We start from the raw sequence: 17,581 nt of genomic DNA on the forward strand, positions 1-17,581 counted from the left end.
AGCATATATAACTATCCCATTGGAGGTCGAATTACTCCAGTGCTAATGAAACTTAAACTTCAGGGCCCCTTACTTAGTCTGGGTCCCTTACTTTTCTGGGCCCCTTTCAGAGCCCTGTTAGAGGCTCTGGCAATGTGTCCATATGATCATATATTTTATAAAATTTGTATAAGTAATATTTTAACCACAATTGGTTAAGACAGTTGTCTCTTCCCTTGCCAACTTCACCATCTACTTCCCTTCCCTTTATGTCAAATGGCATTGCAGAGACCATGGGCATTTTGGGATCAGTCCAGGAGAATTTCTGGGGGGGATACATTTTGGTTAGACTTTGTGAAATGTGTTCATGAACTATACTACACCCAGTGCAGGAACTGGTCCTAGGAATTCTCTTGCTGCCTACCATATGGACCCTTAGGTATGGCATCATGACTCTAAGGTACCCTGCGCAAGATCAGATCAAAACATAAATGTGTCATATACCACTAGGCACTAGAAGTATGGTGAGATTAAAAAAAACAAAGCTTGAAATATATGGAAGCAGAAGCTGGTCAGTGGAAAATTCTTCAGTCAGATATGAAAAACTGTAAATGAGAAATTTGGTTTTCATTGATACCTCATAAAAACAAATTTCTTTCTTATCAGGAATAGACTCATAATGCAGCATATGCAATTATAAACTGTTTTTCTTTGGGGGAAATCTTACAAAGAGAGTTTATCATAATTCTTGTGTGTAAAATGAAAAAAATCCATAGAAGTAGTAGTACAAAAAAATGAATATTTCTGTCTGCAAAGTTTCAAGCTTTATGAATCTTGACTACCAAGAATTTTTAAAAAATTCATCAACCATGCTAAAGGAAAAAATTGTCTTTGTATTCAGACTATTATTTAGGTAATGCTATTTCTCTAAAAGCTTAGGGGAGAAATCTATTTAGAAAAAGCTAATTTAGAAAACTATAGAGACAGTATTATTAAATCATTTCATATGAAATAAAAGGTATGAAAAAAAGGTATGTATCCAAAAAAATTAGAGAAAAAGTATAACTAAAGTGTGTCAATAATTAACAAAGTTATTATTTTTCTAGATTTTTATGATACTTGTGAGTTTTAAAAATTTATAATTTGTTACAATTTCTTTTTTCATTATGCGTGAATGATCATTTTAAAAGATTACTAAAATCTTAACAAGTTTCTTGTATGTGAAACTACGATCTGCTCCTGATCCCTCCATATTATTTATTTATGATTTATATATAGTAAAAACTGAAAACACACATGGGAAGAATACAAATCAACTTTGGAATCTTGTTTGCTTTAGGAATGGGAAGAGTATTGGAATCTTGTTTGCTTTAGGAATGGGAAGGTATTGGGGGTGATGGGCATGGTGCTTCCTCTGTGTTTGTAGCATTAACAAACTCAGTAACTGGAATCTCTGAATTCTGGTGTAAGTACCAAGCTAAATCTGAAACATGGTCTCAATAATGGTATTATATTTTAAGAAAATAAGTGGGATAAAATTTGCCTCATTCTGTAAAATTGGGTATTTTATCTTTATTTTTATTAAATAGATGCAGTTAAATTTGAACACAAGTCAGAGGGATTTACACATTGCAAAATAGTCAAATATTAGTTTGCAAGATGACAATCTATATCCAAGTGTTTAGAATGTCAATGATATTATCTGATATTTAGAGTGCTTACTATATATCAGGTACTCTTCTGTGTGTCTGGTATGTATTTATTTCACTTAAAAATCCCAATAAGCCTATGAGGGAGGTATTACTATTACACCTATTTTACATACCAGATAAATATGAAACTTCTTGATGGACCTATAAAATATTTACCTGCATTTATTTAATACATTTAAAATATTTAAATAAATGAGTCAGTTGCCTCACTCAAAAACCACCAGTGTAGCTGTATGAGGTTATGTTAAGTGTGATATGGGTTGTAGGCAAGTATGATACAATTAGTGAATGAATTTTCATTTTTTCAGTAATTGTTGCATCTGAATATATGTCATGATAAATCAGTTTGAACTTTAGGGAATAATACAAAGTAATGTGTATAGATTTTCAGTTTCTCCCTTAAACTTTAATCCAGATTCCACATTGTTCCTTCTAAAGTCAAAACTCAGCAAATTCAGAGGATCGTTCTATCAAATTCGGAAGTTTCATTTTGGTATTTATGTGTGGACCATCTTATTTATCTAAAGCATTGTAGGGGATCCCTGGGTGGTGCAGCGGTTTGGCGCCTGCCTTTGGCCCAGGGCGCGGTCCTGGAGACCCGGGATCGAATCCCAAGTCAGGCTCCTGGTGCATGGAGCCTGCTTCTCCCTCTGCCTGTGTCTCTGCCTCTCTCTCTCTCTCACTGTGTGCCTATCATAAATAAATAAAAGTTTAAAAAATAAATAAATAAATGAATGAATGAATGAATGAATGAATGAATAAATAAATAAATAAATAAATAAATAAATAAATAAATCATTGTAAAATGCCACAACCATATCAGAAAATTTCAGCTTTGTGGAATCCACAGTTCCATTAAACATTCAACAACTATATTTGTACAATGTAGGAACTATATGCCACAAATGGAGGTTTGAAAGAGAAAAAAAATTCCTTCTCTCACAGAGCTTATAGATCCAAAATGAACAAGCCAATAAAGTAATAAATAATAGAGAGAACTCTAACATAAACCAAGGGGACAGTTATTAAGGTGAGAGCCTGAGGAAACAAAAACTGAAAGGGGAAAAAACCACCAGACCAGATTCTTTGTAGACTTCCACACTGCCTCACTTCTAAAATGATCCACAGTCCAACAGTTTCATTACCAATGGCATGAGTCAGGAGCAGGAACTCTAAAATATCACACTATGGCCACAAATAGAGGGGTGAGGGGGATCTCTGGTAAAGCAAATGGAGAAAAAGTTGGACAGAAAATTTCCTGCTGGAACATGTTGGGAGTGTGTGGTGTTTCAGCCACAGGCTCCTGATGATGGAACTTTACTTGCTGAACATGAAGATAATTTCAGCACCCTACAATTATGTGCCTAATTAAAATTAAGAAATTAGAACACAGTTAAAAGGAATAATATTTTGCTCACAGCTAATTTCATTAAAGTATTAATGAACAGGACTCTTTTTATGGCCAGAGGGCAACCACTTTCTACAGAGTACTTCCATGCTAGCTAATTTATTCATGCATGAAAAACAATCCAATGAGAAATGAGGGAGCTGAGAACTGCTGGTCCTAATTAAAATATTTAAAACACCATGTCTATTTTCTTCCATCTAGCCAAATACCTAAGCTTGAGCCAGCATGGTGCCAATTAACATGGAAAAAGCAAACACAAACACCCACAGTTTCTGATTAAAGTGCACATTATTGTACCATGCAATATATTGTTCAGCACATATATGTAAATGTTTAATTAACCCATGTCTAAATCTCAGCAACATTCAAAAATCGATACTTTATTCCTAAACAAGTGGCAATCTGTGTAGGGGAGACATTTACTTATTTATTACAGTGTTTTATTCAAACCTAATTTGAAGCAGTCCAGTGCTAGACATACTAAAGTGTTTCTTAAGGGAAAGAGCAGGGAGGAGATTCTTTGCTTGGCAGACTTCTCTTCAGATGGCAGCAAGATTGTTAGTCGCCAAAGACTTGTGAAAGGAGCTAGGTTAGCCTCAGGTGATATGCAATTTTTCATTAATAATGCAGGGGGATGGGGGAGTCCGGACCTAAACCCATTTGTCAGCCTGGACAGCAATGACAATAAGAACGAACACACACACACACACACACACACACACACACAAACACACCCCTCTTTTCTTTGTTAACTAAAGACCTGTCTGCCAGAATAAATTCCAGAGACATCCCTGCTATGGGAACATGTTGGAGAAAAATGTCTGAAACTCTCAGAAGGTGAAGATTTGAAAACCTCACAAATATTAACTGGAACTTTATCGGTATGTTAAAAACAATCATAAAAGAATTAACATTTTCATAACTTCTGTGATTTATAAGCATCTTCATTCCAGTTATTTTTGTCTTAAGAATCCTGTGTTGTTGGAAGAGCAAGGCTGAGCAAGGGAAATCAAAGCTGAGAGCGGTAAAGTGACTTAGGGAAGGTCATGCAGAATACATACATGCAAGAGCTAGAACTTAAACCCATGTCTTTCAACCCTCAAATCATTTTACTACATACCACACATTGATATTAAAGTTATTAATTTTCTTAATAAGAGATACAATCTTAAGAAACTTAATTACTACCCATTTAGCTATTAAAAAATCATTTGTAGTTTGCTTTTCTTGGAAGGGACTGGGAGGGTAAGGATATATTAAATAACTTTTCCTCCTTCTATGTTTCAACAGCTAAAATCCAGAAATTTCAGCCTAAAAAACAGAATCCTTTTTTTCCAAACTTAATAAACACAATCTTTCATGAAATACCACTGTACTGACATAGGTAAAAGTAGAACCCTTTAACAAATGGGTAGATCTCACTCTCCAAGCTGGCAACCACGGCACGACCCCAGAACTACCTTCTAAAACCACTGTGTTCATCAGAACCTTCATTAAACAGCTGGAGGAACTGGGGCCCAAGGAGGTGAGGCCACCAATTAAGTACTTATGCAATATAAAAGACCTGAAATATGCCTACAGTAACCCTGACCCTTTGCTCAGTGCTCTTTCCATAGTACCATGGTCCCAAATAGAATCAACAGGGGCAGCCCAGGTGGCTCAGCGGTTTAGCGCTGCCTTCCACCCAGGGCATGATCCTGGAAACCTGGGATCGAGTCTCCCTTGCATGGAGCCTGCTTCTCACTCTGCCTGTGTCTCTGCCTCTCTCTCTCTCTCTCTCTCTCTCTCTCTCTCTCGTGTCTCTCATGAATAAATAAATAAAATCTTAAAAAAAAAACAGAATCAACAGAGACTATAATGCATGGAGAGTTACAATGTCAAATAGAGGCAGAAGTGTTCATGCAAAATTACCAGCAATAATACCAGAATGCAGGGCCATGAAGCAGGTCAGTCTGCTGCACAAAGCCAGAGGTGAGATTGGAACCAAGAGGCTTAAGGGAGAAATGTGTCCCTGCCCAAGACTGTAGGTTCTTCATTCTACTTCCCTGGGCTCCAGATTCCTCATCTGAAAATGGGGTTAATATTTCATAGAATTATTTTAAGAGCCAAATAAGAATCTATAAATATGCCGTTATAAAAAATACTTTATCACATTGTATCGCAATTGCTTCCTTGTCTATTTCTGTCATTAGATTCTATGCTTATTCCAAAATAATGCCTATGTTTTACTATTTTTTTATTCTCAGTGCCTATACAGAAAAGATGTTCAATTAGCATTGTATGGTGTTGTTGAATTCGTAATGATAACAATAATTGCTAACATATATTAAGCATTTATTATGTGTTAGGCATTGACATTAAGCACTTGATGTTATTTATTTAATCCTCATAGCAATCCAGTAAGACTGATATTATTGTTTTCAATGCACACCTGAAAAACTGAGACACAGAAAAGAGATTTGCTTGCCTGTTTCCAAAACTATTAAGTTGTGGAGAAAAGATTTAAACTGAGATGGTCAAATCAAGCTCTTAATATATTCTTCAAAAGCAGCAAAATGGGGTAATAAACTGAGAGTTATTAGCTACAGAATAAGACAAATGTCCTAGATGGAAAACTATGTGAAACATACCATACATCCACTGAAAAACATGAAATGCAAATTCCAGAAAGAATTTTGCTCACAATGACTGTTCTAACAAATAGAAGTTAGGGATGATTAGTGGACATCTCTAAGAATGATGTTGTGGAGGCCATGTCTCTGATTCAATGTATCTAAAAGAGAAAGATTCTCAAATATGCAATTGTGAAAGGAAGAGAAGAATCAGAAGGAGTGGGAAGGAAAGAGGAAACACAAGGACGTGGTTCACAGTGCACCAGGGATTAACACCTGTGATCAACAACTTCACTGTTCTCATTTATAAACGTATGTACACACTGTGCTAAACAGTCCAATAGATGTGCCTGGTCACAATGCAGATGGAGGAGAATCAACAGAAGATGGCACTAGTCCTCTCTCATACGAACCACTGAATCACTATTTTAAACTATAAGTAGAATTGGCAAGGGTTTACAGAAACACATTAGTGATAGAGCCATAGTTATTCATGAAGTAAAGTTGTACATATCTGGGTTACATCCCAGACATTTTCAGGGACTTTTTGGGTAATCATAGTCATATTATCATCAAAAACTAATAATGGGCTGGCTGGACCACTGGCCTAACCCTATGTAATAGTCTTCATGAGATTTTGATATTTAATCAGTAATTAGCAACTACATTCATTTTATACAGTCTCTCTTTGAAGACAAGATGGGTTGTATGTTCCTGGGTTGCTAATTTTGCAGCTGGCATTGACTGAGCCCTTGGTGATTACAGTTTTCAAATTAACACTTGAAGGAAAGAGTTAATATCTAATTATCCTCTACAACTTACCTATATTCTACCAAATTTCTTAGTTCCTTAGAATCCAAATTTAATTAAATACATTTTATTATAATGTCCCAACATGTAAGTTAGTATTTCAAACATCTGGCATTTTCTAAAAAAAAAAAAAAAGCCTGTATTAGATAACTACATTTTTCAAAAGGTTTGTTTGTTTGTTTTTAATTCTCTCTCCATAAGCAAGTTTGGTTTTTGAAATTTTCACTTTCAAGGAAAAAAAAAGCAACAAAGCAAATCTCCAAAATAGAGTTTGCATTTTTATGCATCTTTAGCCAGACAAACATTAGTCCTTCCCCAGAACTGGAGCAGCTATTCTGAAGAATGTAAATTTGCTGTTTTCTCAATATGCAGATAGGCTGTTGTCACAGATCCCCATAGTAATGAACAACTTCTCAATATTTAATAAGCCTGGCATTCCTGTCCCCAGGCGGAGAGCACAGACAGTTGGTAGCCAGCTACTAACTGACCATTAAAATACAGAATCTCTCTTTAAAATGTGCTTCACAAATAGGTTATATCACCTGCAGTGGGCAGTGAATGCTGTCTTCTGCCGGGAGGTGGCCTGTTCTCCCTGCCTGAAGAGATCTGGCAGGAGCAAAAGCAAAGTTAGCCTGCTCAATATTCAAACAGGGGCTACAACACAATCCTGTTTTGTGACAGGGCTTTTAAAGGAGGAGGGGGGAGCCCTTCAACAACCCTACTTTTTGAAGTGTTTTAGGACCAAGAACTACCAAGCAAGTGAAAATTAGGAAATCAGCTATGAGATTTTTTTTTTTTTTAATGTCAAAGAACGGAACTGTTCTGCAAATCTCTTTTTCATTCTTTTCGTGCGTGCTTGTACACAAGAGTGGTTTGTGCTGCCTCTGGTGTGCTGCGTGAGTATAAATATATTGCAACAATAATGCTCACTAATTAGATGAAGAAGCCTTAATTTAGAACAATAATATTTGAACATTTTAGAAGTGGCTTTTTTAATTCAAGGAGTAAAACTAATGTTAATATGATTATATGGGAATTCAGAAAATCATTAATACAATTAGGTCATTTTCTGAATAACAGAAAAGCTAATGAGTTCTCCTTGCTCTCTTATTGACCATTAAGACAAGATGTTTGACTGTAACTATAATTTCAGGTTAACACAAATATTCCAACAGTCATATTAAGCATATAGTGTTTTAAAATTCTTGAGTGGCCTACTACATCCCTGCCATCACTTCATAAAACCTGACTGCTTTTCTTCTTCACCAACAGCAATAGGAATTACTGTATTTTTCAGGACCACTTTCCATGAGGAAATGAGAATTTTTTTCTTCATTTCAAGAGAGTTGTTGCATACATAATGATGAAGGGGAAATGATAAAGAGGTGGAAGATAAAGATATGGATGATAGGTGACTTCCTGGCAAATAACTGACTCTTATGACCATCCTCTAAATAATGACTCTAATCCATGCCCCTAGAAAACTAAAAATGCATTAATTCAGAAGCATTAATTCTAAAAGTGTTTATAGTCATGTGTTGCTTAGCAGTAAAAGGAGCAAACCTGTTCTGTGTTTTGTCAGAAGACAAAACTAGGACCAGGGCTAACTGCTAAAATGAAGCAGATTCAGGGCCTCATGAGAATTTCTCAGCAGAGGTGTACAGTAATGCAATGAACAGGATAACGTATAAGGTAGAGAGGCTCAAATAGAGACTAAAAGACTATTTATCATGGGTGCTATTAGTAGCATTTTCAAGAAAAAATGTAGTATATTTTTCCCAAAACCTCACGTAAAATCCCAAAATATAACACAAATGAAATCAGCACTGTTCTGGTTGAAGTAAAAGATGAAGAACCTAGAACTCCATTTATTCACCTTGTTCTTACCCCCAAGTCTCCTTAGGCAGTACCACAAGGCTGTAAGAAATAAAATTTAAAAACAACTGCAAAACTATGTGGTAGACTGTACTGACCCACCAATTCTCAAGTTTTCTGTACTGGGAAACACACAGCAAGTGATAATTAACATAGAGAACTTGAACATATATACAGATTCAAATATCCCAAAAAAATTCATGGAGAAGTAAAGCACCACAAGAATTCCCAGGCTCCACATATGCTAACAATACTTACAGGTCTCAGGAAACTAGCTATAACTCAGTCAGCCTCATCCACTCAAGGTATGTCCCAGAATACAAGAAAGTTCAAAATACAGTATTATTACTGATGTAGCCTTGAATCTATTCTAATTTGTGAAAGTAAGAAATTAAAAAAAATATTCACAACTTTAAGTACAGTATCAATAATGATCAATTCTTTGGGTCATACCTCACAACTGATCACTACACATCAGGGCATTTTAACCCTGAGCTTAAGAACCTTAGGTGACTAAAGTGGTATCCTCACCTAAACCAAAGCACAATGTTGATTCTACATACTAGGTAATGCTGAAACAAAGTGAACATTTTTATTAGCTTATACAACTGTTTTGAAATATCCAAATTTTTAGGATTTTATATATAAAAGTAAACAGTAGTCAATTTCTCTTTGTTCAGCCAGAGGTTTAGGCCTCATCTAAAAAGTTGCCTAATGAATCTTTATTGCCCCTGCTCCTTTGAAATTATTTCAAAGTATTCAATATTGTGATCAGCAGCTTAGGTTTATCCATGTGGTAGACTTTAAAACAATGAGACATCTTTTAAAGAACTTTTCTGAGTATTTATGATTCACCAGACATGGTTGTGAACATTTTATAAGCATTAGCTCATTTAGGTTCCACAAAAAACCCATGATACGGCCATTGTTGCTACTAACCCCTTTTCATGGATGTGGAAACTGAGGCTTAGTGGAGCTAAGTAGCTTACTGAGTTCTACACAATAAAGAAACTTTAAAGCTGGGATTTGAACTCAGGCAAATCTGACCCCATAGCACACAAGCTTAACCTTTACACTAGGCAAGAAGCCAGAAAAATCCTACTATCTAGAATGAAATTGAAGAGGCAGTTCACAAAAGAACTGATTCTCAAGTTGTTATATGAGCTTCTCATCTCTGTTCTATGTTGTCAATGAGCGACAAAAGAAAAAGACATAAATAAAATGGAGTTGAGGAACTGGAGGAAAGGGTATGGTAAGCTACTTTTCTTGTAAAAGACAAAAAATGTCAAGAATTCTGATTACTTCACCCAAAGGTCAAAAGAGAATTTTTTTCTTTTGAGAAGATAAAGATGAAATGTGTTGGCTCACCCTGGGGCTAAAGAATAATTAGAAACACCCCTCCACAGCTAATTGATGAGTCCAGGGGCACTGGCTCCCTGCTGGACGCAATGCAGTGCTGGGGAGCCTCCTGGAGGGCCAGCCTTGAGCAAAACACACAGGAGACCTGTGGCTCCCCAGAAGGGACTGTGCTGTCAGCCTTGTGACAACTACAGCAATAGTATCATTGACAGCATATCTAGAGAATTGTTTAGAATTATAAAACATCCTAGCAATCATGGAGTTTGAGCCTCACAATCAGCCTGTGAAGTATATGTTATCACCTGGTCTACAGATGAGGAAATTGAGACACACAGAGTCATTAAGAGCCTTACTCAAAGCTTCCCAGCTGGTTAAGGGCAGAGTTGGGACTCAGATACAATGTCAAAGCACCTCTTTCTCATCACACCCCTTGATGCAGATGTTACTCACTCACTAGATTGGCAGTACAGTCTCAGGGACAGTGTACAGGATGCCCTGGCCTCACATCTTGGCTCTACCATCTACTAGTTGCTGGATGACCCTTAGCAAGTTACTTGACCTCCCTAAGACTGTTTTCTAAGCTGTAAAATGAGAATCATAACAGTACATGTCTCATAGAACTTTTGTTGTAATTAACTGAAATTTAAGGAGTTAATGTATAGAAAGAAAAGGAAAGTGACTAGTAATACTAAGCATTCAATACATGTTCATTTTTATCATTAATCATTCATTTAACAAAATTTGATCACATGGTTATTCTGCACCAGGCCTATATGCTTGGGCCTGATGATATGTGATAAACCAGACATGGTATGTGATAAACTCTGCTTGGCAGTTGATCACAGACCTTGGGAGACCAACACAATGAGAGATTTATAAGATAAGAAGTACAATGGCAAGTTATGATACAGGATATCATGCAGGCATATAAAAAAATGGCTTTTTACCTAGAGCAATCAAAGCAAGATGCTTGAAGAGTTTATAAAACAAGTATTTTTTAATACCAAGAAAAATGCAACAAATTGAAACACCATTCCAAATTAAATATCAATGTTACAATACTTAATAAAAATAAACAACACAACTCTGAGATTTAGAGCTGAAGACCTAGTTTATTTATTTATATATTTTTAAAAATTTCATTTATTTATTCATGAGAGACACACATAGAGAGAGAGGGGGGGGGAGAGAGAGAGAGAGAGAGAGGTAGAGACACAGGCAGAGGGAGAAACAAGCTCCATGAAGGGTGCCTGACATGGGACTCAATCCCGGGTCTCCAGGACCACAACCTGGGCTGAAGGTGGCACTAAAGCGCTGAGCCACCCGGGCTGCCCTGAAGACCTAGTTTATTTTTTTTTTAAAGATTTTATTTATTTATTCACGATAGTCACACACAGAGAGACAGAGAGGCAGAGACACAGGTAGAGGGAGAAGCAGGCTCCATGCAGGAGCCTAACGTGGGATTCGATCCCGGGTCTCCAGGATCACGCACCGGGCCAAAGGCAGGCGCCAAACCACTGCACCACCCAGGGATCCCTGAAGACCTAGTTTAAATCCCAATTCCAAAACCTACCAACTATGTGACTTTAAATAACTGAACTTCTCTGGACCTCAATTTATTCATCCCTAAAACTGAGATATAACAGCTATGCACCTCATAAGGTTGTTATATATGTGAAATTTTTTTGTAAATTTAAAAATGTCATTATAGGGATGCCTGGGTGGCTCAGTTGCTGAGCACCTGCCTTTGGCCCAGGACATGATCCTGGAGTCCCAGGATCGAGTCCCACATTGGGCTCTCAGCGTGGAGCCTGCTTCTCTCTCTGCCTATGTCTCTGCCTCTATGTGTCTCTCATGAATAAATATCTTTTAAAAAATTAAAAAAATAAAAATGTCATTATAATTACTACTAACTACAGGAAATGAGGAAGTCACAAAGTGGAAGAAAAGGAGGAGGGGGTAGGGAGTAATGCTCAGGCACTTGCTGGGGTGTTTGGGCAACCACAAAGAGCAGAAGTCCCGTCATGCTCCCAGAGTCTGAGGTGTGCACAAGAAGTGACATTTCTCATTGAACAGAGCAAGCAAGGATTTTGCCAAAATTTTAAATCTACACAACTAGTTCTCTCCCTTCCTTCTTTCTCTCAGGCCCTAAGTACTCTTCAGAGATTTGAACATATTGACCTGGGGAAGCCACACTATTAGTCTGTGAGTATTTAGAACTGAAGGCTGCCACCTGCCTCCATCTTGGGAGCCCTTTTGTCCCATAGCTCGCTTCCTAGCTGCAGAGAAGGGTAGCCATTCCTAAGCTATCTACAGAAATGTTTCTCTTCACTACAATTCTTCTGGAGGCCCAGCCAAAAAATAGTAAATTGAGCCAGAAGAGGTGAAGTCTCAGTTTGCCATGTGGACAAGGACAGTGAATGGCACTTGCAGATGGCACAATCTGAGGAACAATACAGTGTCATAAAAGAGTCTGGGGATTGAGAGAATGAGGAGCAGAGCAAGGTATACAAAGGAGATGAAAAAACTGGGGAAGTGAAGGGCCACATGGCAAGACAAGGTTAGTTTAGGTTTTATTATGGTAAGTATATAGAGAGGAACAGGGCTTTTCTGAAGAGGTCACTTTGGCCACAGAATAGTAAAGAACAGACTAGAAGCTGAGGAAACTAGTGGCAGAAAGGCCACTTACCCTAAAGGCCCATAATGAGGGCACAGACTCCATACCAGTGTGCTTGGGAAGAAAGGGGAAGGATTCAAGAATGACTTAAGGCAAAAGCAACAGGATTTGGAGACTAGTTGGCTGTAAGAGAATGAAGCAAAGAGTAAAATCAACACAATACTTTCCTGGGTGACTGGACTAATGGACTATGGCTTTGTCAAAATAGTCAATTTCAATAAAAATAGTATCACCTTACATTGAAAATGAGATTTCTTATTTTTATTATAAACCTCATTTGATACTTCCATGAATTAGGAGTTGTTGGGTCAGGTAATACCTCTTCTTTATGGTGGTTGAGGCTCAGAGAGACTAATGCTTGCCTCAGTTTCTGCAGACAGCTGTAAGAGGGAAGGATTAGCATTAGCCCCATCAACTCCTGGTTGAGAAATAGGTCTCAAGTTGTATGCCAACTGGTAATAACTATGTGAAGCACTATGCTGAGATTCTGGTCTGGCCTTGGAAAGCAAGACACTGTGACAAATTGGCAATGTCTGCCATGACACCAGGAAAGGAGAGTGGCAGTTTGTCAGGTATTTGCCACCCTTGCATTAGACTATGCTGACTCGTTAGAAATAGATAGAATGAGAAGTCAGATTGTCTTGGATCTAGCAAATAGCTCCTAAAAAATTGACCTTTCTGGGTACAGATCATATATTGTACCAACTGACAAAAACTGATACCCACAAAAGTGTGAGGTGAACCAAACATGCCTAAAGTCCTTCCAGTCCTATCCTTATCTCAACACTGTCAAATAGGAGGCTTCCTTTTTCCAGACTACCAAAGTCCTGTTCCAACATTTCAATTGCCAAAAGTGTACCCCCACTCCATACCTCCCCTGAAATTTTAGGCAATGCAACATTTTCTTTATGCCCATCAGAAGACCTTTTCCTAGAAAGCAACAAAAAATGGAAAAAGACACTGGATTTGAGGACTTCCATTCTTTATCTGTTTAAAAAAAGAGTATTAATACCCTAATCTCAGAAGTGTTGAAAGGATTAAATAACACATGGACCTGCATGACATATAACGATCATTCTATTAGCGCTTTAAAATTCTTGTTTATACAATAAACTGATAGGATAAAAGGACGCAATATTTTGGTCAAATAGGCTTTTGGTGCCCTTAAAGTCCTATCACTGCTTAGAAGTCGTTTTCTAGCTTCAAATGACAAATGTTTCCATAATCTGATGGCTGCACCATTTATTTCAGACAAAATGAATCCAAATCATTTACAAGTGGTGCTTAATGTTTAAAGTCAAAGATCAAAATAAAAATTGTTCCTAAGTCCAACTATCATACTCTAAGACTACTCAATCAATTCAACAAAATTAGTGATAAAAGTTGCTTCTAACCTAAAATTCCAGGAGTCCATGAGTTGGTAATTTTTTTTTCTCAATAAAGCAAAATATTCTCATGAACAACATGCGGAAGCAGGAGACTGAGCCTAACAGCAGTTAGGAGTGCAGACTGTGCAATCAAACAGACATGAATTTGAATTCTAGCTCTTTCATTTACTCACTATGTGGACTTGGGAAAGTTACTCAATTGCTCATAACCTCAGATTTCTCATCTATAAAATGGGTAATGGCAACTTTAGAGGGCTTGATCAAACTAAAAAGAAGTAATGTATATAAAGCACTTTTAGCAAAGTGCCTGATACATAGCAGGTGCTACAAATAGCAGTTATTTTATATAGATTCATTAAAGAGATATAAAAAAATGATCAGGTCTACCAATACACCGACTAGCATCAGTTGACATGACCTTGCCTTTCCAATGCAGTTTCCCAATTATAATAACTTTGTCTTCCCAGAATAGCAGGTGTAAACTACAGACTTTTCAAGAATAAACTCCACCCATCAATCTGTATTTTTGATAATGTATATAACAAGCATAAAAGGGATGAACAAAAATTCAGATTGAGTTGGCCCAAACATCTTGGTATTGTGTATCATTAAGAGATACTTCATAATTATTATTAAAATTATTTTATGAGGGTCGTCATTTTCCATATAAAAGAACAAAGTTCTCATTTGACACTGAAAAACTCAGTCAGTCACAGGAATTAAGCCAATGAAATCACTATTTTTCAAGCTCTTGGTACATACTTAGCACAGTTCTAGGCATGGAGATAGAAGTAAAGTGTAAAATATGGCTTCTATGTATAATTTATCACCTTACTAAGGAGATGTGATTGGACAAAGGGATTCCATTCAAAGCCATAACTACCAGACCATAATCAAGATCCAGTAACTAGAGCTCACCCCACAACGAGGTGAGTGAGACAGCATAAAGCTAATATTTGGAAAAAACTGGGTTTTCCAGTCCTTATCATAAATGCCCAGGTAGCTAAGGAGTCTTTTTGAGAAGAAATGAAGCCATTTTTTTGAAAGCCTCAGGCAGTTGACCATAACTGAAGAGAACATTACCAATTTTCTCTGGGCTATTTATCTTTATTGGCACTATTTTTACAGGCAAACAAGAGGCACTATTTGTTCCCATATAGAATTCAATTATTATAACTTTCAGAAACCCCTTCCCTGCCACTATCACAATCACCACACATATACACACACACACGTGCGCGCGCGCGCGCACACACACACACACACACACACACACACATATAACAGCTCCGGAATTCTTAACTGTGACTCTACTGCTCAGCAATACCATATGTGTGATTCTTGTTACAACCAACTTTTTTCTTGAGAACCCATTTGCTAGACTCCTAAGTAGGAAGCATTTTCCCCTACCCTTATTCCAGTCAGCTATCAGAAAATCCATTAGACAACCTTCTCCCTCAGAACAAAAGGGCTTCCAGGATGTTTCACAAGCTCTTCTCTGTGGGTTTGAAATTATACACAGCAGTGCCAAAGGTAAGGCATTTCTAGAGGTTTTTTTTCTTTTCTTTTCTTTTTTTTTTATTACAGTTCTGGGTTGGTTTTTTTTTTTTTTTTCCCCTGCTCCCTCTCCCTCTTGTGGTATATATTTGTGGCCTACAGCAATCACTTTAGACTTTTTAGACACGTCCGGATAGAGATAGATGACACAAGTGATCTACTTATCTTCCTTTCCCATCACCAATAAAAGTGACAGCCCGCCTAATTAGGCCTAATAAAGCAGCCGCAAAAAGAGTGGCGCAGCGGCGATCTAAAGAGAGATGGCACTGACCCGGAGATACAGGTGCTGCCTTAAGGCATTGCTGCTATTACTTTATCTCCAATACATTACAGCTCTGCTCATGCCATATTCAAATGCAAGTAGCATGTTTTTCTCCTCAATTCTTAGATCAAGAACAAAAAAAAAAATCCCATCTAATCAAAAAAGGCACTGACAATTTTTCAGCCCCACATTAAAAGCAAAGAGTCATTCAGAACAGTGCACTCCATATTCTATTTTATAATATCACTTTAAGCTATTGCTTTGAATCTCAGACATTTCTTTGTTAAGAAGGAAAATCAAAAATTCATCAGAAGAAGTTCTTTCTTCCCCCCCTCTCTTTTTTTTTTCTTCCAGGGCTAGCATGGGGTTTGGAGCTGGAACCAACATTTGTAGAAGTTAGGGGTTCTTAAGCAATTATTGGCGATGAGAGTTTGACACGCTTGAGAGTTGTCAACAACTGACTTTAAACAAAGTGGAAGGAAAGAGAAATAAACGGTGCTCTCAGCAAAATTAATATACAGGCCTGCAAATTAATGATGTCGTGTATTTTTTAAACAAGGGAAAAATATCTGAACTTTGCATGAAACAGCATTTTAAGTACATCTTTGCAAAAATTATCAGATTGTCAAAGGGCATCAAAGTGAATTGAGTCTGCAACTATTCATAATATTTCCACATATGCTAAATGCAAAATTTATCTTACTTTGTTCGCCTGTTCTGTAGCAATTATTTAAAGCTATTAGAAAGGGGAAGATGTCCTTGATCTGAAGTTCCAGTGCTTGTTACACAGCAGTTATTATAAGAAACATAACCCCCTACTTTGCCCTTATGCACGTGCACGCGTACACACTCTCTCTCTCTCTCTCTCTCTCTCTCTCTTTCTCTCTCTCTCTCTCTCTCCAACATAAGCTACTACTTACTACTGACCAGATGCTACTCAGTCCTGTGCATTCCATCTCACTTTTAACTTATTCCTGCAAATAACCCATCCACTCATATGAATTTGATTGCTACATGTATGCAAATAAGTTTCTCCAATCTCTACTTCCAACTAGTAGTTCTAACACTCTTCTATATCCAAAATGAAACTCATGATCTTCTTCCCACCCTTGCCCAATATGAACCCCCTTCAAACATTCTCCTCTCCAACATTCCCCCATTTCCAGTAGTAGGTATAGCTCTCTATTGATAAGCTGTAATTCATCCTGACTCCTCTTTCTCCTCTGTGCTTTCCAAGATGAGGGTGATGTCATAATCATAGCCATCACCTATGGAGGGCCTGCGAGGTGTTCTGCAGGATGACATACATATTACATATAATGGTTAATTTAATTACATAACAATTCTGTGGAATAGGCATATTTTGTCATGTTTTAACCAGTGATGAAACTTTGAGAAGTAATATAATTTGTACAAGGCTGTACAGACACAGTAAGTAGCAGAACTGACAGTTAGGTCAGCAGAACCTGCTGACTATCACAGCAAAGCTGTTTTTTAAAAAAAGGAGGGGGGACCTTTGGAACTGGTGGCCAGTTGTCTCATTTCATCGTGTGTATCTTCACAATTATGCATACCAATCACTTCTCTGGATACTAGAATGGGCCCTTAGCCAAGTTTTTCACCTCTAGTGTCCTACATAAGAACAGGTCCCATTTCCTCACATATGAAATTCCTGAAACTGCCCCCTATCAGCTGGCTAACACTGGGAGACTCACTTACCCAGTGTGAGTCCCAATATCCTATTCTACAAAAGGGGATTTATGAGTGCTCACCTTGGAGGTTTCTGGTCAGGATCAATGAGGCTGTATGGAAAGGGTCTGGCACAGTACTTACCACCCAGCAAGCCCAATTACTAGCAATTTCTATTGTTACTGTTATTCCTTCCTCTCATATCATGCCTCACCACCCCTTGGAAGCTCAGCTTAAGAGGCTTTTTGCAAAA

At 37.5% G+C, this 17,581-nt stretch overlaps 1 long non-coding RNA gene across 4 annotated transcripts in view; it reads right to left on the minus strand.

The window, feature by feature from the left end:
* LOC106558046 overlaps nt 1-17,581 on the minus strand; it is a 99,575-nt gene that overhangs the window by 49,017 nt on the left and 32,977 nt on the right. Inside the window, exons 1-2 of one of the 4 annotated variants that reach the window (XR_005381718.1) lie at nt 7,064-7,127; nt 5,023-5,164 (exon numbers count right to left, since the gene is read on the minus strand). The exons of 1 other annotated variant lie outside the window; for it this stretch is intronic. This is a non-coding gene — a long non-coding RNA (uncharacterized LOC106558046). Of the gene's footprint in view, nt 1-5,010; nt 5,165-7,063; nt 7,128-17,581 lie in introns of those variants that run through there. 2 more of the 4 variants (XR_005381717.1, XR_005381720.1) reach the window with 2 other exon arrangements.

Source organism: Canis lupus, chromosome 30 (genome assembly GCF_011100685.1).
Source record: "Canis lupus familiaris isolate Mischka breed German Shepherd chromosome 30, alternate assembly UU_Cfam_GSD_1.0, whole genome shotgun sequence".
NCBI lineage: Eukaryota > Metazoa > Chordata > Mammalia > Carnivora > Canidae > Canis > Canis lupus.